The sequence below is a fragment of the Eretmochelys imbricata genome, chromosome 21 (genome assembly GCF_965152235.1).
Source record: "Eretmochelys imbricata isolate rEreImb1 chromosome 21, rEreImb1.hap1, whole genome shotgun sequence".
Taxonomy (NCBI): Eukaryota; Metazoa; Chordata; order Testudines; family Cheloniidae; genus Eretmochelys; species Eretmochelys imbricata.
In genome coordinates this window covers 18984586-19000585 of record NC_135592.1, presented here as the reverse complement: position 1 = coordinate 19000585, position 16000 = coordinate 18984586, and the positions used below count along the sequence as shown (strand labels likewise).

The following is a 16000-nucleotide window of genomic DNA, read 5'->3' as shown; positions in this document are numbered from 1 at the left end:
TAGGTTGTAGATCCTTGATGATGCGTTGGAGAGGTTTTAGTTGGGGGCTGAAGGTGATGGCTAGTGGCGTTCTGTTATTTTCTTTGTTGGGCCTGTCCTTTAGTAGGTGACTTCTGGGTACTCTTCTAGCTCTGTCAATCTGTTTCTTCACTTCAGCAGGTGGGTATTGTAGTTGTAAGGATACTTGATAGAGATCTTGTATGTGTTTGTCTCTGTCTGAGGGGTTGGAGCAAATGCGGTTGTATCGTAGAGCTTGGCTGTAGATAATGGATCGTGTGGTGTGGTCTGGATGAAAGCTGGAGGCATGTAGGTAGGCACAGTGGTCAGTAGGTTTCCGGTATAGGGTGGTGTTTATGTGACCATCTCTTATTAGCACCATAGCGTCCAGGAAGTGGACCACTTCTTTGGACTGGTCTAGGCTGAGGTTGATGATGGGACGGAAATTGTTGAAATCATGGTGGAATTCCTCAAGGGCTTCTTTTCCATGGGTCCAGATGATGAAGGTGTCATCAATGTAGTGCAAGTAGAGTAGGGGCATTAGGTGACGAGAGCTGAGGAAGCGTTGTTCTGTCAGACATAAAAATGTTGGCATCCTGTGGGGCCATGCGGGTACCCATAGCAGTGCCGCTGATTTGAAGGTATACATTGTCCCCAAATGTGAAATAGTTATTGGTGAGGACAAAGTCACAAAGTTCAGCTACCAGGTTAGCCGTGACATTATCGGGGATAGTGTTCCTGACGGCTTGTAGTCCATCTTTGTGTGGAATGTTGGTGTGAAGGGCTTCTACATCCACAGTGGCCAGGATGGTGTTTTCAGGAAGATCACCGAGGGACTGTAGTTTCCTCAGGAAGTCAGTGGTGTCTCGAAGGTAGCTGGGAGTGCTGGTAGCGAAGGGCCTGAGGAGGGAGTCTACATAGCCAGACAATCCTGCTGTCAGGGTGCCAATGCCTGAGATGAAATTTATTTGTTGGTCTCTAGGGTTCCGCAAGTCCTCCTTTTCTTTTTGTGGATACAGACTAACACAGCTGCTACTCTGAAACCTGTCAGATGTTCTTGTCAACTGCTGGAAATGGCCCACCTTGATTATCACTAAAAAGGTCCCTCCCCCCCTTGCTGGTAATAGCTCACCTTACCTGATCACTCTGGTTAGAGTGTGTATGGTAACACCCATTGTTTCATGTTCTGCGTGTAAATCTCCCCTCTGTATTTTCCACTGAATGCATCCAATGAAGTGAGCTGTAACTCAGAAAAGCTCATGCTCAAATAAATTTGTTAGTGTCTAAGGTGCCACAAGTCCTCCTTTTCTTTATACCAATTAGAGAGGAGCAAAAGACGGTGGGGACACCACTCTTCGGATTATCCCTCCCTCCGCCACAGGCCCCACACCCCACTGCCAGATGTGGGTTTCCCCCGGTCATCAGCCTCACTCTGCACCCAATATCCACCCGAAGTGCCCGGAATCTGGCCCTCCCCCCAGGCCAGGGGTGACTCTGAATTGTCCCCGGAGAAACTGAGCTCCCTCCGTGTTCATTCAGTGGCCTCCCCCCGCAGCCCAGCATTCGCACTCGCCTTCCTGTCCTCGCTAGGAGCGAGACGCCTGGTCTGCGGAAACTCCCGGCAGCGCGATTAGCCGCCGCCGCAGCCGCAGGGCACAGTGCACAGAAACCTCCGGGCTTCCGCTCATCGCGGAGCATCGCCGGTCTCGGTGGGGGAGTGCAGGGTCCTCCGGCTTTCACCCCTGAGCCTCCACCCGGAGAAATTCGTCAGCTGCCGCAGGTAACTCCCGGACGTACTGACCCCTCTCTTCCAGCTTCTAGTGGCGGGGGTGCTGAAAGCTGCCCCCTGAGACCTGTCCGTGTCTTGCCCCGCTCAGTGGGGTTGGGAGCACAGTCGTGTCTCCGGGAGTGGGGACCCGGACAGGGGTAAGGGCCGGGGGCCCAGGCTTGGGCCACAGCCGGGACCCCGGGCGCGGGACCGGGAGCGGAGCCCCCTGTGAAACCTGGGGGTGGGCGCCTATCCTTCCCGCGGAAGGGGGCCTTCGAGTGTGTGCGTTCAGGGGCGCAGGTTCATTTCACCCCTTCTCCGCTGGCACCCCCCGCCTATGAGCTCCTTTCCCTGCCAAGTTTTGATCTTGGCGACTCTGAGTTTAGTCTATTTCGGAACATTTTCCTTCAACCCGAATCACTGTTTCAGCTAAAAGATTCTTAAGAGAGGAATTTTGTTCTGAAAGGACTTGACAATTGAACAAATCAACAAAGTACGAATTTCCCTCATGCTGAGTTATTTGTACATTTCTGAAGTGGGGCTCAGCCACCTCTCCGGGTAGCATTAGTCCAGTTCTCAGTAATAATCATTAACTCGAATAACGTCCTCCTTATTCCAGCGCTTTGGGATTGGCATGGATTCTGTCATTCCAACATTGCTGGAAAGCTGACCTGCATGTATTATTTTACTAATGAAATACATTTATGCTGTTATTTTTTTAAGTAAAGGCATTTATTATTTCTTAATTTGGATGAAAGTTTGGGACATTGTTGAGGCTTAGGATTCCTAGCGCACTTTAGAGCTCTCTTTAGTAGCAACTGGTGAGCCAGATTTCTTAAACAATTTATTAGCAGAATGCAAATGTTTTATCAGATCCTGGAGGGACAGGAACAATCTTAGACTGACAAGGACCTAGAAAGACAGAGAGGAAATAGACAGACAGGGGAAGAGACAGAAAGCAGGCAGAGACACAAGACAGTGTCATCCACAAATTGGATAAACAAATAATGCTAGATTGGGGATATCCTTTTAAAGCTGCTAACTATTTTATCTTATGTGAATTTTCCCAGCAAAGACCTTCCTACATCCTTTAAAAAGATATTACATTTGATCTGAATGTAGAGGGGTTATTGGTTTGATAAAGGCTCCAGCTGATACCAGGGACCCATCATGCTATGTCTATCTATCAATTGCCAAACACACCCATCTTTCGCTTTATCCCTCTCTTTTTCACCATTCTTTTTTCTAATTTTTGGAAACAAGTTTGACAACTGATAGGCCCCTGTATTATTATTAATAAATCCCACATTTTTTCTGCAATATAATTAGAATTTTTTGAAGTTAAAGATTTGCCAAAGCAATCCATATCCCTTATCCACAATAAATAAAGCAGCCCAGATTGTGACTTTGTTCTGATCTAAAAGTGCCCCTGGTCTAGATAGACAGATAGATGCTGTCATATTTACAGGGTAGCCACAGTCCGGTCAACCTCCTTGCATCCCATCAGGTGTTTGATCTCTTGCCCTTACTTGTCTGGGCGTGGGAATCTCACAATTCTCCCACACTTAACCTGGGATCTGGGTACAACCCCGTCTGTGTCAAACCCTTCTTACTGAGCAGGTCCGCCTGGCTGTCACAAGTGCATCCTCTTAAATCCAGCTACCATATTCAGCAGCAGAAACAAAACTTTGGAGAAAATTTAGGAACACACACATCCAGTCTCTTCTAATCTCACTGAGCTACTGGAACCCAATGGGTCCAGCTCACAGTCATGTAGGAAGCCATGGGGCCCATGCTAACTTCAGTCTAGCAGGTGCAGATAATGCTGGTAGTGAACATGTGGCATCATGGGCTCGCTGCCCCAGTACCAGCCTGCCAGGGATGTACTCCAGTGGCTGGCTAATGACAGGGGTCCATGCTGCTGCAACTTCTTTGCTGTTGTTACCCATGTTAGCTAGATTGAAGCTGGCATGTTATGCCTAACTGTGCCACAATCACACCTTTCTGGATCTGTAGTCATAACCTCAGCTTGCCCTGCATGTTGGTCTCCCATTTCTCAGGGAAGTTGTGTCTTTGGTCCCAATCATCCCGACGCAACCATGGTGCCAAGTCTTGCCTTTTCTTTAGGCCTTGTCTGTATGGGGAAATAGGGAGCAGATCAATGATTCTGGAATTCAGTAACATTTTTTCTGGAACAGTATCCACCCAGAGAGCTGGCTTGTTCTGCCCTGTCCCATTTCCCAGGGTAGACAATGAGAACGGCAGTGGGTCAGCTGGACCATCTAGAACAGTGGTTCTCAACTAGGGTTACGTGTACCCCTGGGGGTACTCGGAAGTCTTCCAAGGGGTACAAAAACTCAACTAGATATTTGCCTAGTTTTACAACAGGCTGCGTAAAAAACACTAGTGAAGTCAGTACAAACTAAAATTTCATAGACAGTGATTTGTTTAGACTGCTCTGTGTACTATACACTGAAATGTAAGTACAATATTTATATTCAAATTTATTTATTTTATAATTGTATGGTAAAAATGAGAAAGTAAGCCATTTTTTCAGAAATAGTGTGCTGTGACACTTTTGAATTTTTATGTCTGATTTTATAAGTTTTTAAGAGGTGAAACTTGAGGGGTACACAAGACAAATCAGACTCTTAAAATGGGTAAGGTAGTCTGAAAAGATTGTGAGCCACTGATCTAGAACATTGGTTCCCAAACTTTTTGGCATCGTGTCCCCTTTTTAATTTTCAAGAAACCCTCATGCCCCCCACCTCTCCTTTACCATCATCCAACCCCCCTTTTAACAAATTCAATTTGTAATTTAAAATTAAAAATAAGCACAAATAGTTTTTCTTGGCACAAAAATTTAATAAAAATGAAATTTAAAATAAGAAATAGCATAAACAAAACAAATTTAATGTGAAGGATGATGCTGCATTTTCTTCATGAGTTGGGAAATCCTAGGTTTGAAAGATGAAAGTGTGCAACGCAAATTGTTTTTGACATCCGGTTGATTCCTTTGTTTTGTTTTTATTATGACTAAACTTGAAAAGCTTTTTTCACAGAGGTATGTGGACGAAAACGAAAGAATAATATGTAGTGCTTCTTCTCCAACTTTTCGGGTAAATTGGAAAATATTTTATCCCAAATTGTTCCAGGCTTAAGTTTTCAAAATTATCTTTTGCACTTGAATCGTATTTCATTTTGAGTGCTTGTTCTTGCAATACTTCTGGCAATGAATCGACATCAACACTGAATGGATTATGTGCTAATTTATGAACGGGGTTGCCAGAAAAGTTGTCTGGAAAATAGCGGATGAATTCGTCAGCAAGGCAGTCCAGATGAAACACAACTTTGTTCTTTGCATTCTCTTTACAAAGTTCTTGGAAACCTTCATTTTCAGCGAGTGATGAAAATGTTGGAAAAGACAAAAAGTTAGGCATCTGGGCTTGTGTTCGATGTTTCCAAAGCTTGATTTTTTCCGCAAACACTTTGATGGCATCGTGGTGCACTATAATGTTTTCAGTGTTGTTTCCTTGCAGCTTCAAATTGAGATTGTTCAAAGATTCAAAAATGTCCATGACATATGCCAGTGAAAGTTGAAACGTGTGGTCTGTAAATGCATGCTATAACTCTTCTTTTTTCTGTTGCTTGAGGAAAATTTCCACTTCATCTTTCAGTTCGAATAATCTCGAAAGCATGTTCCCTTTGGAAAGCCATCATACCTCTGTGTGAAACAAAATAATTTTATGATCCGCTCCCAAATCTGCACAAAGAGCTGCAAAAAGTCTCGTATTTAAAACGCTGTTCTTCACAAAATTGACAACTTTGATGGCCAGATTCAACGAGTCATGTAAGTCATCTGGAAGGGTTTTAGCAGCCAATGCTTATCCGTGTATGACGCAGTGAGTCATGGTTATGGCTGGATTTTTTTTCTTTCACCAAGGTCACAAATGCAGAGCAAGAGCCAAGCATCACTTGTACTGGCTGTGCATACACCAACCAGTTTTTCACATGAAAGGCCATTCTCTTAAAAAAAAAAAGTCAGAAAACGTTTTCATAACTTCCGAAGCCTTTGATGTGGTCATCAATTCCTTGGAAAAAAGCAGTTATTCTTTCACAGTTCCATCGTTAATGAATCAAACGTAGACAAACAAATGACAGCACTGTACTACATCAGTGGTATCATCGCACTGAATTGTGAAAAAAGGAGAAGCTTTCACTGCCTCCACAACTTGAAGTTTTAGATCTTTCGCCATGTCATCGATGCGATGTTTCGTGGAATTGTCAGAAACCGAAATTTCCGATATATTTTTCTTGCTTTCAGCACCAAGCACAATATCCGCTTCTTTCAATAAGCAAGGCTTCACAAGAGTTTCTCCTATTATGTGCGCTTTCTTAGCTTTAGCGATGAGCAATGACAGTTCATAAGATGCTTCTACCACTTTGACCGACGCTTAATGAAAAGCTCCAGTAGTGTCCAGCTTCATGCATTTTAAATGTTGAAGTTTAGCAGCAAAAAGCTCTTTTGGTTTCTCTTTCAAAGCGTTGTGGCTCTTTGCCAAGTGTCACTCAAGACGACTAGGTCTCAAGGCATCATACCTGAGATTTGCGTGGCATACTATGCATTGAGGATGATTAATCCCATTTTTTTTCATGATGGTGAAACCATACTTAATGTAGTCTTCATCATACTTCCTTTTCTTAATCGTGGCCATAATACATTATAAAAAAAATCTATAAAAATAATTTTCCTGATTCATGAATAATAACGGATGCAAGTTAATTTGAGTTGTCGCAAACATTTATTTACTACTATTACGTAGGGACGCGTGCTGCCCTATATATACCCCACCACCAGTCCGGCAAGTAGCCGATCTTGCATTGTGAGTGGTGGAGGTAACCACTCCCATGACAGAACAGTCTTGAATACTCTCGCAAGTGAGCTAGGAAGTTTTTAAAAGTTCCATTGCTTTCTACATCATTCTTCGGCCTCCTCACCGACTGAAATGGCATTCCGACACGTCAAAAGGCAAAAAAATAAAAAATATTCCCATTTTGTGGTATGAAATTTGAAAACATTGCAGTTATATACTTTTATTTATAGTTGTATTTTTATTATTGTACTTTATGTTATACCTTTATTCTTGTCTACTTATATTCATAATCAGAAACGAGAAGATTGTTAATACTTTATTGTAGTTAAATAATATAGACCTGTAATTGGACAATCTTATGAATACTTATTATTATGTATACATAATAATTATAATTTTGTCTGTTGGTCTATTATCTCCTTGACCCTTGACTAACCCCTCCCGGGACCCTACCCCCTATCCAACCCCCCTGCTCCTTGTCCCCTGACTGCCCTGACCCCAATCAACATCCCCACCCCCTGACAGGCCCCCGGAGACTCCCGCACCTATCCAAACCCCCTGCTCCCTGTCTCCTGACCGCCCCCCCAGAACCTCTGCCCCATCCAACCACTCCCTGTCCCCTGACTGCCCCCTGGGCACTGTTCCTGGTTCGCTGTGCACGCACACACAGATCCTAACCCCCCCCGTGCACAGCGAAACACCACATGCACAAAAAATGAAATACTCTATTGGAGTCAGGCCGAAATATCATTTACGGGCGACTTTTGACACTGTTACCCTGCCATCTGTCAACACAGCCAGATTCTACTAGCTGGCAAGGGGAGAAAAGGGAAAGGAGGGCAATGAATCATACCCCTCCCTGCCAGCATTTCAAACGTGGAACGTTGATCATGTTGGGAAGGTCGGACCCACACATCTCCATTTTCCCTCATTTTTTTGCCCCAGATGCGTGGGCATGATTGGAGCTATGCACAAACTTCAGGTATCCTGATCTGACTGATCTCCTGTTTGCCCTTTTGTCGAGTCACGCTGCTAAGCGCATTGAAATAGTAGCCGTATAATAAAAGTATTAATTTTAAATAAACCAATCTGGTAAAAATCAATCCCAAAATGTCACTGTCTAGAGGTCTAAAGCGTAAAAGAACAGCGACTTCATTTAAATCTGGAAGGCTGGATGAGACTACAGAAACGGTTACACCGAAGTCACATAGTGCAACGCTTGTGGCACCTTAGAGACTAACCAATTTATCTGAGCATGAGCTTTCGTGAGCTACAGCTCACTTCATCAGATGCATACCGTGGAAACTGCAGCAGACATTATATACACACAGAGATCATGAAACAATACCTCCTCCCACCCCACTGTCCTGCTGGTAATAGCTTATCTAAAGTGATCATCAAGTTGGGCCATTTCCAGCACAAATCCAGGTTTTCTCACCCTCCACCCCCCCACACACAAACTCACTCTCCTGCTGGTAATAGCCCATCCAAAGTGACAACTCTCTACACAATGTGCATGATAATCGAGGTGGGCCATTTCCTGCACAAATCCAGGTTCTATCATCCCCTCACCCCCCTCCAAAAACCACACACACAAACTCACTCTCCTGCTGGTAATAGCTCATCCAAAGTGACCACTCTCCCTACAATGTGCATGATAATCAAGGTGGGCCATTTCCAGCACAAATCCAGGTTTTCTCACCCCCCCCACCCCCATACACACACAAACTCACTCTCCTGCTGGTAATAGCTCATCCAAAGTGACCACTCTCCCTACAATGTGCATGGTAATCAAGGTGGGCCATGTCCAGCACAAATCCAGGCTTTCTTTGTTAGTTTAGCAGTCTTTGACATTTCAACCAATAAGAAAATTTAAAATGCATTTGTAATTACATATCTTATTCTTGGCTGATAATCATTTATTGATATTTTTTAAGAAAATTTTAAATTTAAAACACAAACTCTTGATTTGCTTTTTTAACTTATGATGTCTCTATCTGAAAACCCATATAAATGGACATAATGGCATACTTATTAAATTCTTTATCATATGTTTATCAAAGTCTTTTCGGACACGTGTATAGAATGAAAGGTGAAAGTGGACACCAATGGGCAGAAGCCTATGGACTGATAATGATCATGATTAATATGTGCTTGATATATGCTCGTGATTGTCTATAAAAAAGATCATAAAGGGTAATTTATAACTAAAACTAACTTCTGCTTCATGAAGAATGGTTAAATTTCCTTTTTCTAAGTATTTAAAATGACATTTATAAAATAACATGGCGTAAAACTATTATTATTACAAATTGCAAATTAAAACTTTTTAAATGTATAAGCATTTTACTCGCTTGAGTGCATTTGCCTCATGGTGCACAAATTTGAACTCTGCTTCAAAAATTTGCACAGAAGAAATTTTTTGCACACATGGCCTGTCAAAAATTAGAGGGAATGTTGTCCCTGGGACCTCCTGCCCCTTATCCAACCCCCACCCCCCCACCCCCCTTACCAGGCCACTCAGAGTGGCAGGACTGGCTTACTGGAAAGCCTGGGAGGTGGGCGGGCACAAGCCGCGCTGCCCGCATGGTGGCATGGCTGCGAGGGGCATGGGGGCGGGGGGGACAGCAGAGGAGGAGCTGGGGGCTAGCCTCCCCAGCAGGGAGCTCAAGGGCCAGGCAGCCTCACGTTCCCCCTTGGAATTTCTTCTTGCCCCCCAGTTTAGGAACCAATGATCTAGAAGAATGCCTGTGATGGCTGCTCCATTGCTTGGCATCTGGAACACTTTAATCTAAATGGGTTAAATCACTCCTCTTATGACTGCATCTGTCTCTGAGAAAGGTGTTCAAACTGACCATTCCCTCCAGCAGGCTCAGCACCTGTCACAGAAACTCAATACATAAACCATGTTTTGGGGTACAGATCAACACTCTCACCATGGAGCACCTTCCCAGCCATCACAGATTGAAGATATGTATTGAGTGTTAGACAGATAGATACAAATTGGGGATGCACAGAGAAATAGATAGATATTGCACATGTGTGGGTGGATATGTATTGGGATGGACGGAGAGCAGTTTATTGGGGATAGAGGGATAGATGCACGTTGGGGATGGCTATGGGATTTGGGTAGATGTATGTGTATTGGATGGATAGATGTTTATGAGGGTGGATAGATTGACATGTATTTGTAGTTAATGTATGTTTTTGCAAAAAGAAAAGGAGTACTTATGGCACCTTAGAGACTAACCAATTTATTTGAGCATAAGCTTTCGTGAGCTACAGCTCACTTCATCGGATGCATACTGTGGAAAGTGTAGAAGATCTTTTTATATACACACACAGCATGAAAAAGTACCTCCTCCCACCCCACTCTCCTGCTGGTGATAGCTTATCTAAAGTGACCACTCTCCTTACAACGTGTATGATAATCAAGGTGGGCCATTTCCAGCACAAATCCAGGGTTTAACAAGAATGTCTGAGGGAGGGCGGGGTAGGAAAAAACAAGGGGAAATAGGTTACCTTGCATAATGACTTAGCCGCTCCCAGTCTCTATTCAAGCCTAAGTTAATTGTATCAAATTTGCAAATGAATTCCAATTCAACAATTTCTCGCTGGAGTCTGGATTTCAAGTTTTTTTGTTGTAATATCACAACTTTCATGTCTGTAATTGCGTGACCAGAGAGATTGAAGTGTTCTCCGACTGGTTTATGAATGTTATAATTCTTGACATCTGATTTGTGTCCATTTATTCTTTTACGTAGAGACTGTCCAGTTTGACCAATGTACGTGGCAGAGGGACATTGCTGGCACATGATGGCATATATCACATTGGTGGATGTGCAGGTGAACGAGCCTCTGATAGTGTGGCTGATGTTATTAGGCCCTGTGATGGTGTCCCCTGAATAGATATGTGGGCACAGTTGGCAACGGGCTTTGTTGCAAGGATAGGTTCCTGGGTTAGTGGGTCTGTTGTGTGGTATGTGGTTCCTGGTGAGTATTTGCTTCAGGTTGGGGGGCTGTCTGTAGGCAAGGAAGTGGGTTTGTGTGTGGGGGTGTGGGGGGGTGAGAAAACCTGGATTTGTGCTGGAAATGGCCCAACTTGATTATCATACACATTGTAAGGAGAGTGAATGTCCCCTCTATTCGACATTGGTGAGGCCTCATCTGGAGTACTGTGTCCAGTTTTGGGCCCCACACTACAAGAAGGATGTGGATAAATTGGAGAGTGTCCAGCGAAGGGCAACAAAAATGATTAGGGGTCTAGAACACATGACTTATGAGGAGAGGCTGAGGGAGCTGGGATTGTTTAGTCTGCAGAAGAGAAGAATGAGGGGGGATTTGATAGCTGCTTTCAACTACCTGAAAGGGGGTTCCAAAGAGGATGGCTCTAGACTGTTCTCAATGGTAGCAGATGACAGAACGAGGAGTAATGGTCTCAAGTTGCAGTGGGGGAGGTTTAGATTGGATATTAGGAAAAACTTTTTCACTATGAGGGTGGTGAAACACTGGAATGCGTTACCTAGGGAGGTGGTAGAATCTCCTTCCTTAGAGGTTTTTAAGGTCAGGCTTGACAAAGCCCTGGCTGGGATGATTTAACTGGGAATTGGTCCTGCTTTGAGCAGGGGGTTGGACTAGATGACCTTATGGGGTCTCTTCCAACCCTGATATTCTATGATTCTATGATCACTTTAAATAAGCTATTGCTAGCAGGAGAGTGGGGTGGGAGGAGGTACTTTTTCATGCTTTGTGTGTATATAAAAAGATCTTCTACACTTTCCACAGAATGGATCCGATGAAGTGAGCTGTAGCTCACGAAAGCTTATGCTCAAATAAATTGGTTAGTCTCTAAGGTGCCACAAGTACTCCTTTTCTTTTTGCGAATACAGACTAACACGGCTGTTACTCTGAAACCTATATGTTTTTGGGCACCTCATTGCTGAGCAAAAAAAAAAAAAAAAACGCCCAGCAGTTTGGCAAACTGCCCTGCTTGTCCACCCCTAGAACTGGCCCCGTAGATGTGTATTGGATGGATAGCTGTATACTGGGGTGGGTGGATGGTGTGGCAAGGCACCTCCTTCGCCTTGCTGGACCAAGCACTTCCCCCTCTGGTGATGGTGGGCCTGGGGTAAATCAACCCCACCCTACTCCGAGGAGTGTTCATCCTCCCATTATCTGTGCTCCTTTGGCCCTACTGGGTCATCCTACACAAACAAAAGGGCAATAGTCCCATAAACATGAAAACAAAGGGATGATACCTTCCCCTGCCTCCTCACTGAGGCTGGGTGTTGCCCTGTAGCCTGCCCCAGGATGTCAGTCCTTCCCCTAGAAGGCACTCAGGCTTGTCTGCTTCCCCTATGGGGAGGAGTGTAACCTCCCATTCTGGAGAAGCTTACTTCCCTGCTGCCACTAGCCTGGTAACAGCTTGTCTCTCTCTCCCTTCCAGTTTTAAAAGTTCTCAGGCAGCTCTTAACTGGATCCAGGTGTTCCTAATTGACCTGAGGTAACCCCTTCTCAGCTTATAGGGAAGAGGGCCTTTAACATTCTAGGGCTAACATGCCTGCCTTCCCACACCCTCTTGCAGCTGTCCGGCTGACTTTGTCACAATGACTGGATAGATAGATATGGACTGGATGGATAGATAGTATTGGATGTATATTGGCTGTATATTAGAGAGGGTGAATAGGTAGATCGTATTTCACAGAATCATAGAATATCAGGGTTGGAAGGGACCTCAGGAGGTCATCTAGTCCAACCTCCTGCTCAAAGCAGGACCAATCCCCAATTTTTGCCCCAGATCCCAAGTGGCCCCCTCAAGGATTGAAAATTCTTTATTATTTTATTATTATTCTTAATTCTTTACTCTTTATAAAGAGTATTTTAAATTTTCTTTATTAAAACTCAAAATTATTCACTATTATGGATTGGATTGTCAAATTGTCACCATCCTCTTTGAAGTGTGCACCCCAAAGCCAGATACAGGACTCATTGTTAGTCTGACTAAGGTCATATCCCAAGGGATCCCACCACTCTGCTCCTTCTTAATCGCTCTCACATGATATCGCACTAGGAGTCACTGGTCTGCTGGTTCTCATTGGGGCTCCTGAGTCCTTAGGGCCCAGAAATCGTCCCCAGCCCATATGTCTTATCTATATTCTCAGTACCTAGCTGGATGGCCTGGCGTCTGGTCCTCTTTCTAACCATCTCCAACCAATCCACCATTTGCACATGACAGGTGAGTTGCTTTCTCTGGGTCCCTGACTGGGCCAGCAGAGTCAGCCACTCAAAATTGCATGAGATTGGCTTCAAACCAAGATTTTTAAAAGTAATCCATGTTGGCTTCTTTCTTTTCTTTCTGCTTTGTGACCCTTCAGGGGGGCCTGGGGGTTGTCTCCAGCCTTTGTGGGGAGGGAGCAGGGATCACATCTCCAGCTTTCTTGAGGGGCAGGGGTCTGGTTCCAGCCTCCTTGGGGAGTTAGGATGGGCATATATCACATCAACAACTTTCAGTGGGATGGGGGGGGGGTTGAGTCCCCAGCTTTTGTGGGAGGTGGGGGTCATGTCCCCAGCCTTCTCTCTACAAACACAAAGATTAGAAAGTGCCTTTTTCCTCCATGGAGGCTGAGATTCCCCCCCCCCCCCCACCCCCGTCTGAGGAGCTGAGGCTTTAAGGGAGTCAGCATAGCTGGTGAGTCTGGAGATCAAACCTCAGAGCTGCCATGTCATCTGGCTGAGCCAGGTGGCCCTCCATGGCACTGCCCAGGGTGCGGGGGGTGGGGGGTGGGGTGGGAAGGGAAGGGAAGGACTGATGCAAAGCTCTGCCTAGTTACTGGGTAGTGGCACTAACATCATTTCTGTTATTTTTCTCTCCCATCCTCAGTTTGTCCAATTCCCTCTGTCTGCCTCCTATAGGCCTCCCCCGCAATCCTCTGCCCTGTCCCTCTCTGTTCCTCACACCCCAATCCCAGACCCATAACCCTCTGTTCCATACTCGGATTGCTTGTCCCATTCCTCTCATTCCAGCCCGACACAAACCTGCCCCATCCCCGCTCACCCTGATTTCTGCCTCATCCCTCCTCCATCCCATACTCCCATCCCGATCCCCTGCCCTGTTCCCCTTTTCTTGCTCTATACCCCCCTGCCTCCTGCACTTTACCTCTCCATCCCATATTCAAACCTACATCTTTCTCTGCCCTGGTCCCATCCCCCCACTGGCCCTATGCCACTACCACCACCTGGTCTGTCACTCTTCCCCCCAGGGCAGGTGGCCCGAGTCTGTGAGGCCCTGCAGGAGAGTGGGGAGTTCGAGCGTCTGGCACGGTTCCTCTGGGCCCTGCCGCCTACCCTTGCCCACAGGTGCCACCAGGTCCCTCCATGGGTGCCGGCCTGCCCTGAGCTGGGGCCGCTGGGCCCCCACACCGCAGCCCTGCTGGCACCCTATTGCAGCCAGGCCTCACCCTGTGGGGCCCCATGGACCTTGGGGGGCCTGGACCAGTACCCATCATGCAGGAGACTATCCTTCTCCAACAGCAACATCCAGCACAGGGCCAGCAGCTTCAAGGTGAGCAGGGCATCAGGTGGTGGGGCAGGAGAGGAAGAGGGTCATGAGCAGCAGATTGACAGCTCCTTGGTGAGAGAATAGAGTGTAGGGGACAATCCCCCACTCCCAGGGAATAGACTGTGGGCGATGATTAAATAGACTGTTGGGGACAGCTCTGCCCCCCCCCCCCAAGAGGAATGCTGTGTAGGGCAATCCCACCTCCTCCTCAGGTGGGACAGACTGGAGGGGATGATCCTGTCTCCCACAACCACCACCCAGTGAATAGACTGCAGTGGATTATGCTGCCCACCAGGATGGTGAATGCTCTATATGGGCCTGTGCATGGCTGGGAAGGCTCATCAGGATAGGGTATAAGGGTCTCCCTGCTGACCCCATCCCTGTGTTGATACCCATCCCACTGCCCTTCTCTCTGTCCCCAGGAGAAGACACGGAACCTGCTGCGGGAATGGTACCTGCAGGACCCCTACCCCAACCCCTCCCGCAAGCGCCATCTGGCCCATGCCACTGGCCTTACCCCCACCCAGGTGGGGAACTGGTTCAAGAACCGCCGACAGCGGGACCGTGCTGCCTCGGCCAAGAACAGGTGAGGGGCCTGAACATCCCCAGGATCCAAGATGGTGCCTGCCCCAGCCTGCAGCACACAGGCCAAGTGGGACTGGATAGGATAGGAGACATACATGAAATATTCAAGGGGTCCTGTGCTGCCTGGAGTGGGGCGGGGGCAATAAGGGGTCCTGTGCTGCAGAGAGTGGGGTGGGGTGCTTAGTAGAAGGCCCCTTGCTGCTGGGAGCAGGTGGGTCAGTAGTGTGAGCTGTGCTTCAAGGATCATGGTGGAGGCTCAGTATGGGGTGTTGTTCTTCAGGGATTGGGATAGGGTGTCAGTAGGGGGCACCAGGGTTCAGGGAGAGGGGCAGGGCCTGAATAGGGGGCGTAATGCTGTATGGAGTCGGGTGGCAGGGGTGCAGTAGAACAGGGGTTATCAACCTTTTTCTTTCTGAGGCCCCCCTCAACATGCTATAAAGACTCCAGGGTCCAGTGGGGGAGGGGAATCAGGGCTCCAGACCAAGAGTGGGCCGCTGGACATAGGCGTAGTTTGATTTCTATTGGGGGAGGGCAGGGGCTGGTGGGGCTTGGGCCAGCTCCGCACAGTGGGGTCCAGGAAGGCAGCGCCACCTCCACCCTCTGACTCACCACGGCAGGCCACCTAGCCTGTCCGGGTTGTGTGTGGTGTGGGTTCAGCTCCAAAAGTTTGAAAACTGTTCAGAGTACAGGGAGGGGGGAGCTCAGGGCTGTGGGTGGGGGGTGTAGCTAGGGGCTGTGTGCATGCAGGGGGTAGTTCAGGGTGCAGGGAGGGGGTAGCTGGGGGCTGTGTGCGGGCAGGGGGGGTAACTCAGGGTGCAGGGAGGGGGTAGCTGGGGGCTGTGTGCCAGGAGGGCTCCCCTGCGGTCACTGCTCCCCAAGGGCTCTGCTGGCCACAGCGCAGGGTCCCCCTGCCTGGGCAGCTCTTACCAGATGTGTGAGCTGAGGAGCCGCTGCAACCCCAGGCACCAGCAGCAGCAGACAGGGGAATGCCATGGCTGCCTGCCCTATGAAACTAGCCAGAGCAGCAGCTGCCCGCATTGCCCAGACTCTGGCTTCCTGCTTCCAACCTGGCCAGGGGGTGGGGGCCTCAGGGACAGGGAGAGGAGGAAGTGGGGTGGGGAGCTGCCCCAGGGACTGTCCTGCTCTGGCACTGCCATTGGGGGAGGGGACCAGGGCTTGGAGTTTCAGCACCGTGGTGGGGGGTGCTGGGGCTCAGGG

At 47.3% G+C, this 16000-nt stretch overlaps 1 pseudogene; it reads left to right on the top strand.

The window, feature by feature from the left end:
• The first annotated feature begins 12867 nt into the window (after window positions 1–12867).
• Window positions 12868–14787, top strand: LOC144278329 (homeobox protein SIX3 pseudogene; annotated as a pseudogene).
• Window positions 14788–16000: the final 1213 nt, after the last annotated feature.